Genomic DNA, 13,280 nt, shown 5'->3' on the forward strand with positions numbered 1-13,280 from the left:
CAAAATGTCCTAATATTGACACAGTACAATATTTAAACATCACCAAAGTTTCCCTTTACATTTTGCATATCTGTATCGACATCCCCTAAAAGTCTACAGTATCGAATACTTCAATATGTCCCAATATGTCCTGTAATGTTACACTCTGTATATTATTCTTGCGTGGTACTAAGATGCATGAATCTGTTACGCTTACTGTGTGAGCCACTTATTAGTCCTCGTTATCTTAGGAAATGCTTGAATGATATTTTATCCGACAGTCTTATTGTTTGTCTCCAGACTCTTAAATTCTACACACCAAGCTGAATAGCTGTTTGGTTGTCAGTTCCCCCAAGATTTTAGAAATACCGAAGGAATATTATCTACGCCTTTCATCATATATGATAGCGAGTTTTCGAAAGTATCTCATGAAAAGAACTCTTCCAAAATACCTCTCGTGTGGGCTCTATGCGGCACTGTTCTGCTGGTCTCTCGAACGTTCGGCACATATAGACCTGCGCTCCTACCAACGCTAGTGAATAACTAAAGCAACTTTCACTTCATCGAGAGCGGCACTGCTTTCAACGCCTGATTAATATTGCACCCTAACGAGGAACGGCTCTCGAATCTACCGCTCTCGATTCTCCGTTAGTGCGCATTAACTCCGGGCAGAGAGGTATTCCGGGAAGGGCTGGCAAGCCACAGCACAGTAACTAAAGTGCTTCCCCGCACAGTCCCAATGTGTTCGCAAATACTCCAGTATTGTCAAACCTTGTAAGGAGAATATGCGAATGTGCTCTGACGTGGACATAACTAATGTTTCACGAACGGTCCGAGGTGTCATAGAACGGCTCACGTTTTAAACAGAGTTCTCAATTGGTTGGAAATGGCACTACACCGATTAACAACTCAGTGAAGTTCTCGGCGAAATATTGTGAAAACGTATCCAGGAAATACGGTGCATAAGGCTGGTGGCCAGCGCACTTTCACGTCTATTGTCATGTCGGTTGTCCATTGTTACCACTCGTGGTCAACATTTTTTGTGAAAAGGTGCAGCACAAACTTGAAAGGGTGTGTTCCCTCTTCGCAAGAGCTATCAAATTTCGCAAAAGAAAACAATTGTTATGGTCTTCACCTGAAGACAGTTCTGGCGCAACTCTTCGCACTATTTATCCCGTGCAAGCGCCTTCCCTGCGGATAAATGCTGCAACGTACATCCGTTTTAACTAGCTTACTAGCTTGTTCTATAATTTTTAGCACCCACAATTCCCTCCATTGCCATACTGACATTTCCTGATGACTCAGAATGTTTGTCTTCCAGTTCAGATTGTATACCAATTACGGTCCTTTCAGAGTATGCTGATACAATAGTTCCCTACTTAGCAATCATACACAACCACTCCCTAGACGAAAGATCCGTACCTAAAGACTGCAATGTAACATAGGTCACACCACCACTCAAGAAAGGATATAGAAAAAATCTTCTGAACTGCAGACCCATGGCGTCAATTTGCGATAACATTTTGCAACCTATGCTATGTACCAGCATAATGAATTACATTGAAGAAAATGATCTATTGAGACATATCGAGGATTTAGGAAACATCTTTCTGGTGAAATACAATCAGCTCTTAATTCCCACGAAGTAATGAGATATATTGCAAGCTGTTGCTTCATTAAATCATAATATATGCCTGAGTGATGCTAAATGTTATAATCATTACATAAATAAAAGTATTGTCTTCTCAGTAGCCTTGAAATCGCTTGCAACACCCTAAATTTTTACAGATGATGGTACTTTTGTTGCCCTATGCCTGTGATCACTTTCAGAACTCAAATTAATAGTCAAATTAACTAGATTAATAAGACTGAACCTTAAACTCCTGGCGTACCCATGAACCACCACAATCAAATGAAAACAGTGAAGAGTAGAGTGAGTGTGAATGAGAACAGTGGCGTATTTAAGTTTACAAAAAAAAAGACAAGTTTTATTAAATCTTTAATAACTACAACTTTCTGGAGAACCAGGTGATAAATCTTATACAAAATGGACGAAAACAAATAAATTAAGAAATGGTGTTTGATAGGCAACGCATACACTGGAAAGAAAGCTATACTAATTTCCGCCTGAATTAATCCCTCTTACAATGCAATCTGATTTTGTATACATGAATCCACTGTGACGCCCAGTTCTATTCAAATGGAATCACCTAGACCAAGTATACCATAAACTGAAGTTCAAGTGATAACAGAGATCTGTGAATATTGTTTAACATCCCCACGCCAGTGCGGCAATACTTTACCCTTTCACCTTGATTCAGACGACAGCAGAAAACGGCGCGCTGTGGCGAGGAGCGGTGCTCTGCAATACATGTATGTCCTGACGCATCCACGAAAATATGCAAATTAAGCGGTCTGGCGTTCTGATTATCATAACACGGGAACTTCCCTATCAGAGCCCAGATATCCTGGCAGATTTCAGTGTGAGGTGCATCCGTTCGCTGGTCTGACCAAACCAATTTGACTCACAGGTACGACGGTGCATGCTGGAATTGTCAAATGTCAAACAGCCAACTCAGGAAGAATAAGTTCATCCTCATCAACATTATACGTCCGAGACGATATGCAGTTTCACTGTCGGAACTGTTGTAAACTGCCACAGGTTCCATGACTACCACAAGACACAGACCACAAGTTTCACCTTCTAGGGAAAGACCTGACGTTCTCCACTAGGAGAGGACCAGAAGGCGAATAAAAAAAAGGATCACGACCACTTTCCAGCAAGCCTCGGTAAGCAAGCCAAATTATCAGAAGCGGAACCGCCCCCACATTGCACAAACTAATCTAAGTGTCATCTACTCACTGGGGGAGCAGGACTCCACTTTGCATATCCTGCGAGGAGCCAATCAGCGACTCCAAATTTCTCTTGTCTGAAAAAAGATGATTTTAGACTAGGGAGGTATCGTTCTCACTGTAAGCATAGCCATGTTTTGCCAAAAAAACATCTTCCTGGATGGAATCACAGTCCCTCATTTACAGAGAGGTCCAATCTTTCTAGGTCAACCATTCCCAAAATCTGAAAGAAGGCTGTTAGGCTTCCTTGGCAGTTGTGCCCTTGAAATATATGTTTTTGCCTCTCGCTGAAATAACCTGTTGACTTCCTGGCTCCATGGAGGGCTACAGACGTGAATCCACTAGAAAGGTACACCAGTCATTCAGTCCGTATCCTCCCAGCTTCTAACATGAGAACGCATGGACTTTTATCATCTTCCCATCGTTTGCCCAAAAGCTCAGTTTCCAGCGGTCTCTCTTAAATGGCTTCCTCCACTTACTTTCCGCCATCTGGCCACCTTCGTGACGGACTGCTGCCTAGCCCAGGTAAAATGTTTTGCGAATCGGCACCTTCCGTCTGATATCTGTATTGTGCGAGAAATGGGAATTGACCCCACCCCAAATAATGGAAAGTGTGCAGTCATCCCCGTGACCGCAAAAGAATTTCGTTAAATTTCGATTTCACTTTACTAGAGGGTAGAGCACATGGTTATAGGCCGTCTACAGTGATGACTAGAGATAGGTTTAATTATGAAACTGAAATACCAGTGTATGAGAATGTGAACAGTATTTCACTCTACTGTGAAATATGATATCTGCTATTTTCAAAAGGCTGTAAAATGTGAATATGTTTGTGTGCAGGGATGTGATGTGTACATACATAAGAAATAACGCAATTTTCTACACAATATACGTTGATTTACAAAAAAAATCGATGCAGCCAGAAGGGTAGGAACGAAAAAAAAAGAAACTTCACAGGCAGAGAGAGTAGAATCTGATGTTGTATCGGTGAATACATAATCGAGACAAATTCACAAAGGACACAGCAGTAAGACATTAAAGGTACTCTGGCCTGGAAGTGTGGGAAGGTCTCATATAGCCGTTGCATCCTCTTCTGAGGCAACCCCACCCATAACTATTATAATTGGTCCTTGATATCGTAAATACTGGCACTGCGACAGAGTTGATGACTGAGCTGGTTCCACACATGTTCTATCAGGCACAGAGCTAGGGATCTCCCTAGCCACGGGAGTACCTCATCATCACACAAACACCTCATAGAAACAGGTGCCATGTATGGCAGCACGATACTGTCGCACTAGGACACAGGATGCCCGGGACGAACCACAATCACTACCAGCTATGAACTGAAGTCATAACCAATGGCAACCCCACCATGGTACCAGGAGTAAGACCACGATGATCATCCAGGGTGGTACAGACACAAGTCCTCATTCATCAATAGTCCATGCTTCCCAGACACGCCACCGCTCCTTATGCAGCAGTTTGTGTTATGACGTTAATGGCAGCCAAGATATGGAGCGGTAACTACCTAGTCCGACTTCCACTAGTCTCCAACCATTTGGTGGGATGACACAGGATGTTGCAGGGAGTACATTACTTGTTCTCAGATGATAGGCATAGGTGTGAAGGGATTACAATGTGCTTTGTGCATAGTATGGCAATCCTCCTTTGTGGTAGTGAGACGTGGTTGACTGGAAACTTTACTATGAGTATGCCTGCCCTTACATTCCCATGCAATCCACTGTCACATTATAATGCCCAATATATCTAGATACTGTACAATTCAACCAATTAGCTAGTTGGAGTCCAACAATGATTCCCCTTTCGAACTCTGTTAGAAGCTGATAATGCTGTCTGATGAGTATGCGGTATCTCAACTCCTTTTATCGCTCAGCATATCCCTTATACCCCCTCTCAGGCCTGCTAACAACTCAATACATCGACAACAGTAATGATCTCTTGAGGCTATTCTACTTGTCACAAACAATTTCCAATTTAATCGTTTACTTACCCATCAATGGTGAGTGCATGTCTTCAAGGGGCTTCACTTTTTCATCAGCTAGTATGTTTACCTTCTACACAAATACATGACTGAACATATGTTTAAGGGTCAGATTCAAATGATTTTTAATTAAAGAACACTACCAAACCTCTTCAGTCAAATTGGTAAATTTCAACAGTGTACTGCTGTATCAAGCTCTTGCACCTGCTGAGCCAGGAAGCAACAACACATATTGCATGATCTCACAGGGGTCAGCTCTTCAGGTGAGGGACAAGGCAGAAACCCAATTGCCAACAGATGTCGCTGGCCCCATAGACTCTTTTCTCCTCTTATGTAACCAAAAGTGTACATGGAGTATCCTGATACCTAAGCAACATTTAGGCCAGCGCAGGGGCTATGCACGAGGATTGCGCTCTGAGTGAGATCCAGCGCCAGGTGCCAATTGTAAAAGCATTTCCACTATGAACATCTCATTCTGGAGCCATCACTACAACGATGACGCCGTTCACGTCGACCTTCATGGCCAGAAGTTGCCAGCTCAACTTGTGACCTCTACATCAAAAAAATGTGGTCTTTGAGGCTGTGACCACAACTGGACTTTTTAATATTTGTCTGTTTTTTTCTTTGACAATAAGCCTGACTTAAACTTCTCTGTGACCCTTTGGAACTTTAATTTTTTCTCTTCCTCTCAGGACTTTACCCCTTGCACGTTCCTTAGAGGCTTTGATTGTGGTATGCTTAGTGTATGGATATTGGATTTTGTAATTTACAATTCACTGCGACATTTTCAAGCCCTCACCATTAAGATAATGTTATTCTTCTTTGAATATTCAATATTTCACTTGTTTCCTGGAAATACTGTTTATATGTGTTACAATAAACTTCACATTCATTTTATACCTGGATATTTTTCCTGTGCCACCTTCAGAAGACGCATTAGTTGGTGAGAAGGAATTTTTGTCTTGAGTCAGTGTCTCAGGATTCTGCTCTGACCCAGGTAGACAGCGATTTGGCATGTGTTCTTGCCTTTTCAAGTACACTTACTGTTATGGTGTCACCAGTGTATGTCTCTGCCCAGGTGTTGTAACTACTCCAGCAAATGCAATGAATGCACTCTGAACTCCTGATCGAGTGGCAGGCAGCCATCTCCATGTCAGCTCTGGAGCTCTCCAACGATCTCTGCTGCATCGACTCCATGGTCAAGTGTTCCCAGATGGTGCCTCCCCCCTTCCAGCAGTCCCACAAGAAGTTCAAGCTATGGGTAAATCATGTCACATGTGGGGAACAGTACTTCTTAGCCCACAGCACTACAGGTTATACCCAGCAGTGTGCTTTCTTTCTGACATTCACAGGCCCAGTCACTTGCCACCATCTGCAACAACTTAACCTTAACCGATGCTCTGCTCTATGACAGGTTTAAGTCCAGTTTGTTAGAATACTTTGACTTGCAGTTGGATGTGGCAGTAGGCTGCCAAGAGTTTTTCAGATCATAGTTTTACCACAAAAGGATTGTCCACCTCCAGGGTTTATCTCGTGACTGTCATTTTCAGTGTAGTAATCCTCAGTGTCCACAACTACATGCAGCTTTCTTGGTTCAGGGCCAGATTCTCATGAACGTATTACATAATGATCTCCTTAAATTGAGGGTGCTTTCCTTAGAAAAATGTCTTCGCATTATGATAACTTTGGATAGTACCTCTGCAGGACCCATAGAAAGTGTTCGACCGTCCTCACAGCCAGGATTTTGGCCGTTGATACACCTGGAGTCATCAGTCTGTTGGGACTGGATCTGTTCAACGTCCTTGGCTTAGAAATCCATGATTCTGCCCTTCCATGAAACCTTTGGGAGCCAACCGCTACCTAAAAGACCTCTTTTGCAAGTGTAGCTCTGTGATGACACCACCACCTCAGTTGTCAGAGATTTCTAGGCACATGTCTCCTCTTCCATCAGCAACACTTAAGTCCTTTAAAGCAAGAAATGTGTCCCTCGCACTTAGAAACAAACTTCCGCTGGAGCTACAGAAGTTGCAGGATGAGGGTATTCTCAGTCCCATTCCCAACAGCCATTAGGCCTCCCTCCATCACCACAGAAAAACAGATCAGTCCATTGCTCATTTTCAGGGACTTCAAGACAATCATTAATGCCCAATCTATCGGAGATACATTCTGTTCCCAAGGCAGAGGCCATAATGACCCAACTCATGGGAGGAAAGTTGTTTACCAAGAAGCTCCATAAAGTATAATTCCATCTTCTTTTAACCAAGAATACTTGATGCTTCTTAGTGAGCAGTATTCCTCCTGGATTGTTTCAGTGTAACAGCTTACCGTATGGCATTTCCAGTGCTCCAGCCGTTTTCCACCACTATATCAAGCATTTCACCTGCAGTATACAAAGTGCAGCGAACTATTTGGATGACATTCTCGTCTCAGACAAGGACACACCGGAATTGGCTAATGACCTGCATACACTGTTCACAGTTCTCCAACATGTCAATGTCAAGTGCAATAACAAGTGCTTGTTTTCTGTCACCAAGAGTAATACTTGGATCATATTTTTAATGAGTCAGACATCCGCCCTACTCCACAATATATTGAGGCAGTGTGCAAACTTCCTACCAGACAACTGAAATCAAAGTCAGAACAGTTCAATTATTACGGTAAATTTTTACCGCATGCAGCAGCTATTCTATCACTATTACGCTACCTCTTACGCAAAAACATTCGCTGGCAATGGACCCTAGCAAGCGATAACTTCTTAGGACTTGAGACATGTCGTCGTCCACCACACAACAAACAACTCCACCATGCACTAATTCTGTCAGCTTTTCAATTGGACAGTGCATTGTGGTGGTTCCATCACATGTGATTGATGAGGTGTAGTAGCCAATTGCATTTGTGGCTCTGTCCCTTGCACATCCAGTTGCCTATAAAAGTTTCATGACCAGCCGCCGTTTCCTCTTACTTCCACTTTTCAGTGTCAGCAGGTATTTTGACCAAAACGGCACACTGTCTTCTGTGGTGGGCTATGTTTCTTTCAAATTATAATTTTTACATTCGGTGTTCATCAACCACACACACTAATGCTGATATCCTCTTGGGTCTGCCGCATTGCCAGGGGAACATCTTCGATGCAGGTCCCAATGTCTGCTTCCATTCAATGTCACTGCTGGGTAAGCCACGAGGAACCCTCATTTGGTCACCAAGCTCGTAGCACACCACTCTGCAAGCAAGGTATTCTGCCTGGCGCAACGTGGATGGCCACAAAACCGCAAGTGGCAGTGAAACCCTGAGGTCCAAGCCTATAGATATCGCCAATACGAGCTCTCAGCCCTCAATAATGTGCTCCTGTTCCAAACAATGACAGCACCACGGTCATAATCCTGGAGGCCCTCCAGCAGCGTCTCTATTGCTCTCTTGCACGACGGGGACTAGGGGGTTGTGCTCAACAAGAGCTTGGTCCGCCAACGAGTCTACTAGTGGGGCACAGACGCAGCGATCACCTACATCGTTACCCCCTGCATCATCTGCCAGAGCAAGTTAACTGCTCTTCCACAGAGTTATTTTCCAGGGCCACACACTTCTGCTCCCTGGTCCCAGCTAACCCTCAATATTATACATCACTTCCTTGTGTACTCCTGGAATCCCTTATGTCTCACGCATGTCTAGTATCTACTGAGGCAAACCATTCAAATCCTGTCCTGCAGTTTTGAACTGAAGTGCTCTCACAGATAATGGTCCACAATTTGATTCAACGGAATTCTTCACTTTCTGGACAGCAAATCAAATGTACTGATTTTTATTGCTCTCTTAACCCTTCATTGAATCGTCTGACTAAACCCTTCCTCCATACCTTTAAATCCTAGCTGTCCAAGCTCCACTGCCGTCACCTTCTGGACGAGGTCCTTACATTCTTCCTGGCACCGTATTGTTCCACTTCCCCGGACAGGGATTGTGGAGTCATCAGTCTTCTCACTGGTTTAATGCGGCCCACCACAAATTCCGCCCATGTGCTAACCTCTTCATCTCAGAATAGCAATTGCAGCCTGCATCCTCAGTTATCTGCCGGATGTATTCCCGGTATCTGTCTTCCTCTACAGTTTTTATCCTCTACAGCTCCCTCTAGTACCATGGAAGTTATTCCACGATGTCTTGACAGAGCCGGCCGGGGTGGCCGAGCGGTTCTAGGCGCTACAGTCTGGAATCGCGCGACCACTACGGTCGCAGGTTCGAATCCTGCCTCGGGCATGGATGTGTGTGATGTCCTTAGGTTAGTTAGGTTTAAGTAGTTCTAAGTTCTAGGGGACTGATGACCTTAGAAGTTAAGTACCATAGTAGTCAGAGCCATTTGAACCATTTGTCTTAACAGATGTCCTACCATCCTGTTCCTTCTTCGTGTCAGTGTTTTCCATATATTGCTTTCTTTCCAGTTCTGCACAGTTCATTCCTCACCTTACCAGTCCACCTAATTTTCAACACTCACCTGTAGCACCATATCTCAAATGCTTCGATTCTTTTCTGTTCTGGTTTTCCCACAGTCCATGTTTCACCACCACACAATGTTGCGCTCCAGATGTTAATTTTCAGAAATCTCTTTCTCAAATGAAGGCCTATGTTTCATACCAGTACACTTTACTTATCCAGGAATACATTTTTTTGCCATTTCTAGTTTGTTATTGAAGTCCTCCTGTTTGCTCCATCTATCTTGATTATTTTGCTGCCTACGTAGTATAATTCCCTAACTTCATTTACTTTGTGACTATCAGTCTTCATGTTAAGTTTCTCATTTCTAATACTTCTGATTATTTACGTCTTTCTTTCATTTACTCTCAGTCCATATTCTATACCCAGTAGACTGTTAATTCCATTCATCAGATCTTGTCATTCTTCTTCACTGTGACTGAGGATAGCAATGTCATCATCCTTTCACCTTGAATTTTAGTTCCACCCCTGAACCTTTCTTTTATGTCCCTCACTACTTGCCGGCCGCGGTGGTCTCGCGGTTCTAGGCGCGCAGTCCGGAACCGTGCGACTGCTACGGTCGCAGGTTCGAATCCTGCCTCGGGCATGGATGTGTGTGGTGTCCTTAGGTTAGTTAGGTTTAAGTAGTTCTAAGTTCTAGGGGACTAATGACCACAGCAGTTGAGTCCCATAGTGCTCAGAGCCATTTGAACCATTTTTTGAACCCTCACTGCTTAATCAATGTAGATTCAACAGTAAGGGCAAAAGATTACATCCCTGAGTTTGATACTTTTAAATCTGAGCACTCTGTTCTTGGTCCTCCACTCTTATTGCTCCCTCCTGGCTCATGTACATATTGTAAATTAATAGTCTCTCCCGATAGCTTACCCTTATTCTAATCAGAATTTCGAATATCTTGCACTATTTTACATTGTCGAACGCTTTTTCCAGGTCGACAAATGCTCTGAACATGTTTTGATTTTTCTTCAGTCTTGCTTCCATTATCAACTGCAATGTCAAAATTGTCATCATCTTTCCTAAAGCCAAACTGATCGTCATCTAACACAGCTCATTTTCTTTTCGATTCTTCTTTCATTATTCTTGTCAGCAACTTGGATGCCTGAGCTGTTAAGCTGATTGTGCGATAATTCTCGCAATTGTCATCTCTTGCATTCTTCCGCGTTGTGTGTATGATATTTTTCGGAAAGTCAGATGGTATATAGCAAGACTCATACATTCTACACACCAACGTGAATAGCCGTTTTGTTGCCACATCCCTAATTTATTTTAGAAATTTTTATGGAATATTATCTATCCCTTTTGCCTTATTCGATTGTAAGTCTTTTAAATTCTGATTCTAATGCTGGGTCCCCTATCTCTTCTACATCGACTCCTACTACTACTTCTTCTTTTTCTAACACATCAGACAAATCTTCCCCTTCATAGACACCCTCAATGTACTTTCCACCTATCCTCTCTCTCCTTTGCATCTAACAGTGGAGTTCACGTTGTACTCTTCATGTTAGCACCCATGGTTTTAATTTCACCGAAGTTTTTTTTTACTTTCCTATATGCTCAGTCAGTCCTTGTGACAATCATTTATTTTTCGATTTCTTCACGTCTTTCACGCAGCCATTTCGTCTTAGCTTCCCTCTACCTCCTATTTATTTCATTCCCCAGCGACTTATATGTCTGTATTCCTGAATTTCCCTGAACATTTTTGTACTTCCTTGTTTCATCGATCAACTGAGGTAATTCTTCTGCTGTCCATGGTTTATTCGCAATTACCTTCTTTTTACCTATGTTTCGTTCCCAACTTCTGTGATAGTGCTTTTTAGAGATGTCCATTCCTCTTCAACTGCAGTCACTCCTGAGCTGTTCCTTACTGCAGCATCTATTGCCTCAGAGAACTTCAAATGAATCTCCTTATTCCTTAGTACTTCAGTATCCCCTTAAAAGCACACTGATTTTTCCCAACTAGTCTCTTAAATTTCAGCCTACTCTTCATCACTACAACAGTCTGATCTGAGTCTATATCTGCTCCTGGGTATACTTTACAATCAAGTACCTGATTTCGGGCCCGCATCTCGTGGTCGTGCGGTAGCGTTCTCGCTTCCCATTCCCGGGTTCGATTCCCGGCGGGGTCAGGGATTTTCTCTGCCTCGTGATGGCTGGGTGTTGTGTGATGTCCTTAGGTTAGTTATGTGTAAGTAGTTCTAAGTTCTAGGGGACTGATGACCATAGATGTTAAGTACCACAATGCTCAGAGCCATTTGAACCTGATTTCGGAATATGTGACTGACCATGATATAATCTAACTGAAATCTTCCCATATCTCCTGGCCTTTACCAAATATAGTTCCTCCTCTTGTGAACAGAGTAATTGTTATTACTAGCTGAAATTTATTGCACAACTCAATTAGTCTTTCTTCTCTCTCATTTCTAGCACTAATCCCATATTCTCCCATAACTCTTTCTTCTACTTCTTCCCCCACAATCGCATTCCAATCCCCCATGACTATTAGATTTTCATCTCATTTTATACACTAAATTACCTTTTCAGTATCCTCAATTACTTTCTTTATCTGTTAATCTTCGGTCTGCGATGTCTGTATGTACACCTAAACAACTGTTGTCAGTGTTGGTGTGCAGTCGATTTTCATGAGAACAGTTCTGTCGCTGAACTGTTCACAGTAACTCACTCTCTGCCCCATCTTTCTATTCGTAACAAATCTTACTTCCGTTATACCATTTTCTGTAGCTGTTGATATACCCTACAATCACCTGACCAGAAAGCCTTGTTTTCTTTCCATTTCACTTCACTGACCCAAAGCTGTATCTAGATTGAACCTTAGCATTTCCCTTTTCAAATTTTGTGCCTACCCTATCATGTTCAAACTTTTGGCATTCGTTACTCTAAGTCGTAGGATGTTATTCAGTCTTTTTCTCGTGAACAACTCTCACATGTCAGTTCTTTCCCAGTGATCCGAATGAGGAACTGACCCAGAATATTTTGCCATTGAAGAGGTCATCATGACATTTTTTATTACATGCGGCATGTCGTGTGGCTGCACAGCATGCCTCTTTAATGCAATGGTTTTCATTGCGTACTGCATCTTCATGCCATTGATCAATCCTGGTTCTTTTGCCTTTAGAGGCAGTTTCCCACTCCGAGGGCAACAGAATGCCCTGAACCTCCGTATGCCCCTCTGTCATCTGTGACAAGGCTGTTGACTGAATGAGGGCGACTTTTTATGCTGGAAGTCTTTGGCTACCAATGCTGGTTATTATTCAAAATTTAAATGGTGGCGGGGTTCAGACCCAAGACCAAGAACAGTTTCATTACTAATCAAAGACGCTGGCCTTGGGCCATGGGAGCAAAACCAGGGCTGACCACATTGGTTGCATCCATCTCACCAATGCCCACCCCTATTCTCAGTGGTCCAGCCCCACGGTGTGCTGTGGCACTTTAACTAACAGTAGCCTCACTATGGTCCTGTCCATGGGTCTAGTAATCAACCATCATTATCTTTTGTTCCAGTGACAGAGCCCACAAAAATATCATCCGCAGCACTACCAGCTCATATCAGCCCCCTCCCCCATGGCCCAATTCTTGGAGGGAACCTCAGCTGCTCCAGGCATCACACTAGCACTAGTCATGATCAAGGTGGACCTCAGTCCCCAGTCATCCTGTCCACCAGTGGGGTTGCTGACATGCAGTGCCAACTCTTCTCCCCTTCTGGGGGGGGGGGGGGGGAGGAATGCTGTGTCAGGACCTTGCACCTATTCAGCCAACAACCAAACAACAGAGAATGGTTATGTGGGCATGAACCTTGCAGAGGTCACTGGACACAGAACTTGGGCCATGTGACCAAAAGTAGTGCCTGTAATATTCTGGTGCCCACACACCAGAATACTGCTTAGACTGGCACCTGTGCTACACTTGAGGAGTTCACTCTGGATGAGTTTCCTGGGGCAGGTGTCAA

The 13,280-nt window shown here is 43.3% G+C and overlaps 1 protein-coding gene across 2 annotated transcripts in view; it reads right to left on the reverse strand.

Annotated features, from left to right (window-relative positions):
• LOC126334765 (uncharacterized) overlaps nt 1-13,280 on the reverse strand; it is a 1,160,035-nt gene that overhangs the window by 1,099,157 nt on the left and 47,598 nt on the right. The window lies entirely within an intron of this gene.

Source organism: Schistocerca gregaria, chromosome 2 (genome assembly GCF_023897955.1).
Source record: "Schistocerca gregaria isolate iqSchGreg1 chromosome 2, iqSchGreg1.2, whole genome shotgun sequence".
Taxonomy (NCBI): Eukaryota; Metazoa; Arthropoda; class Insecta; order Orthoptera; family Acrididae; genus Schistocerca; species Schistocerca gregaria.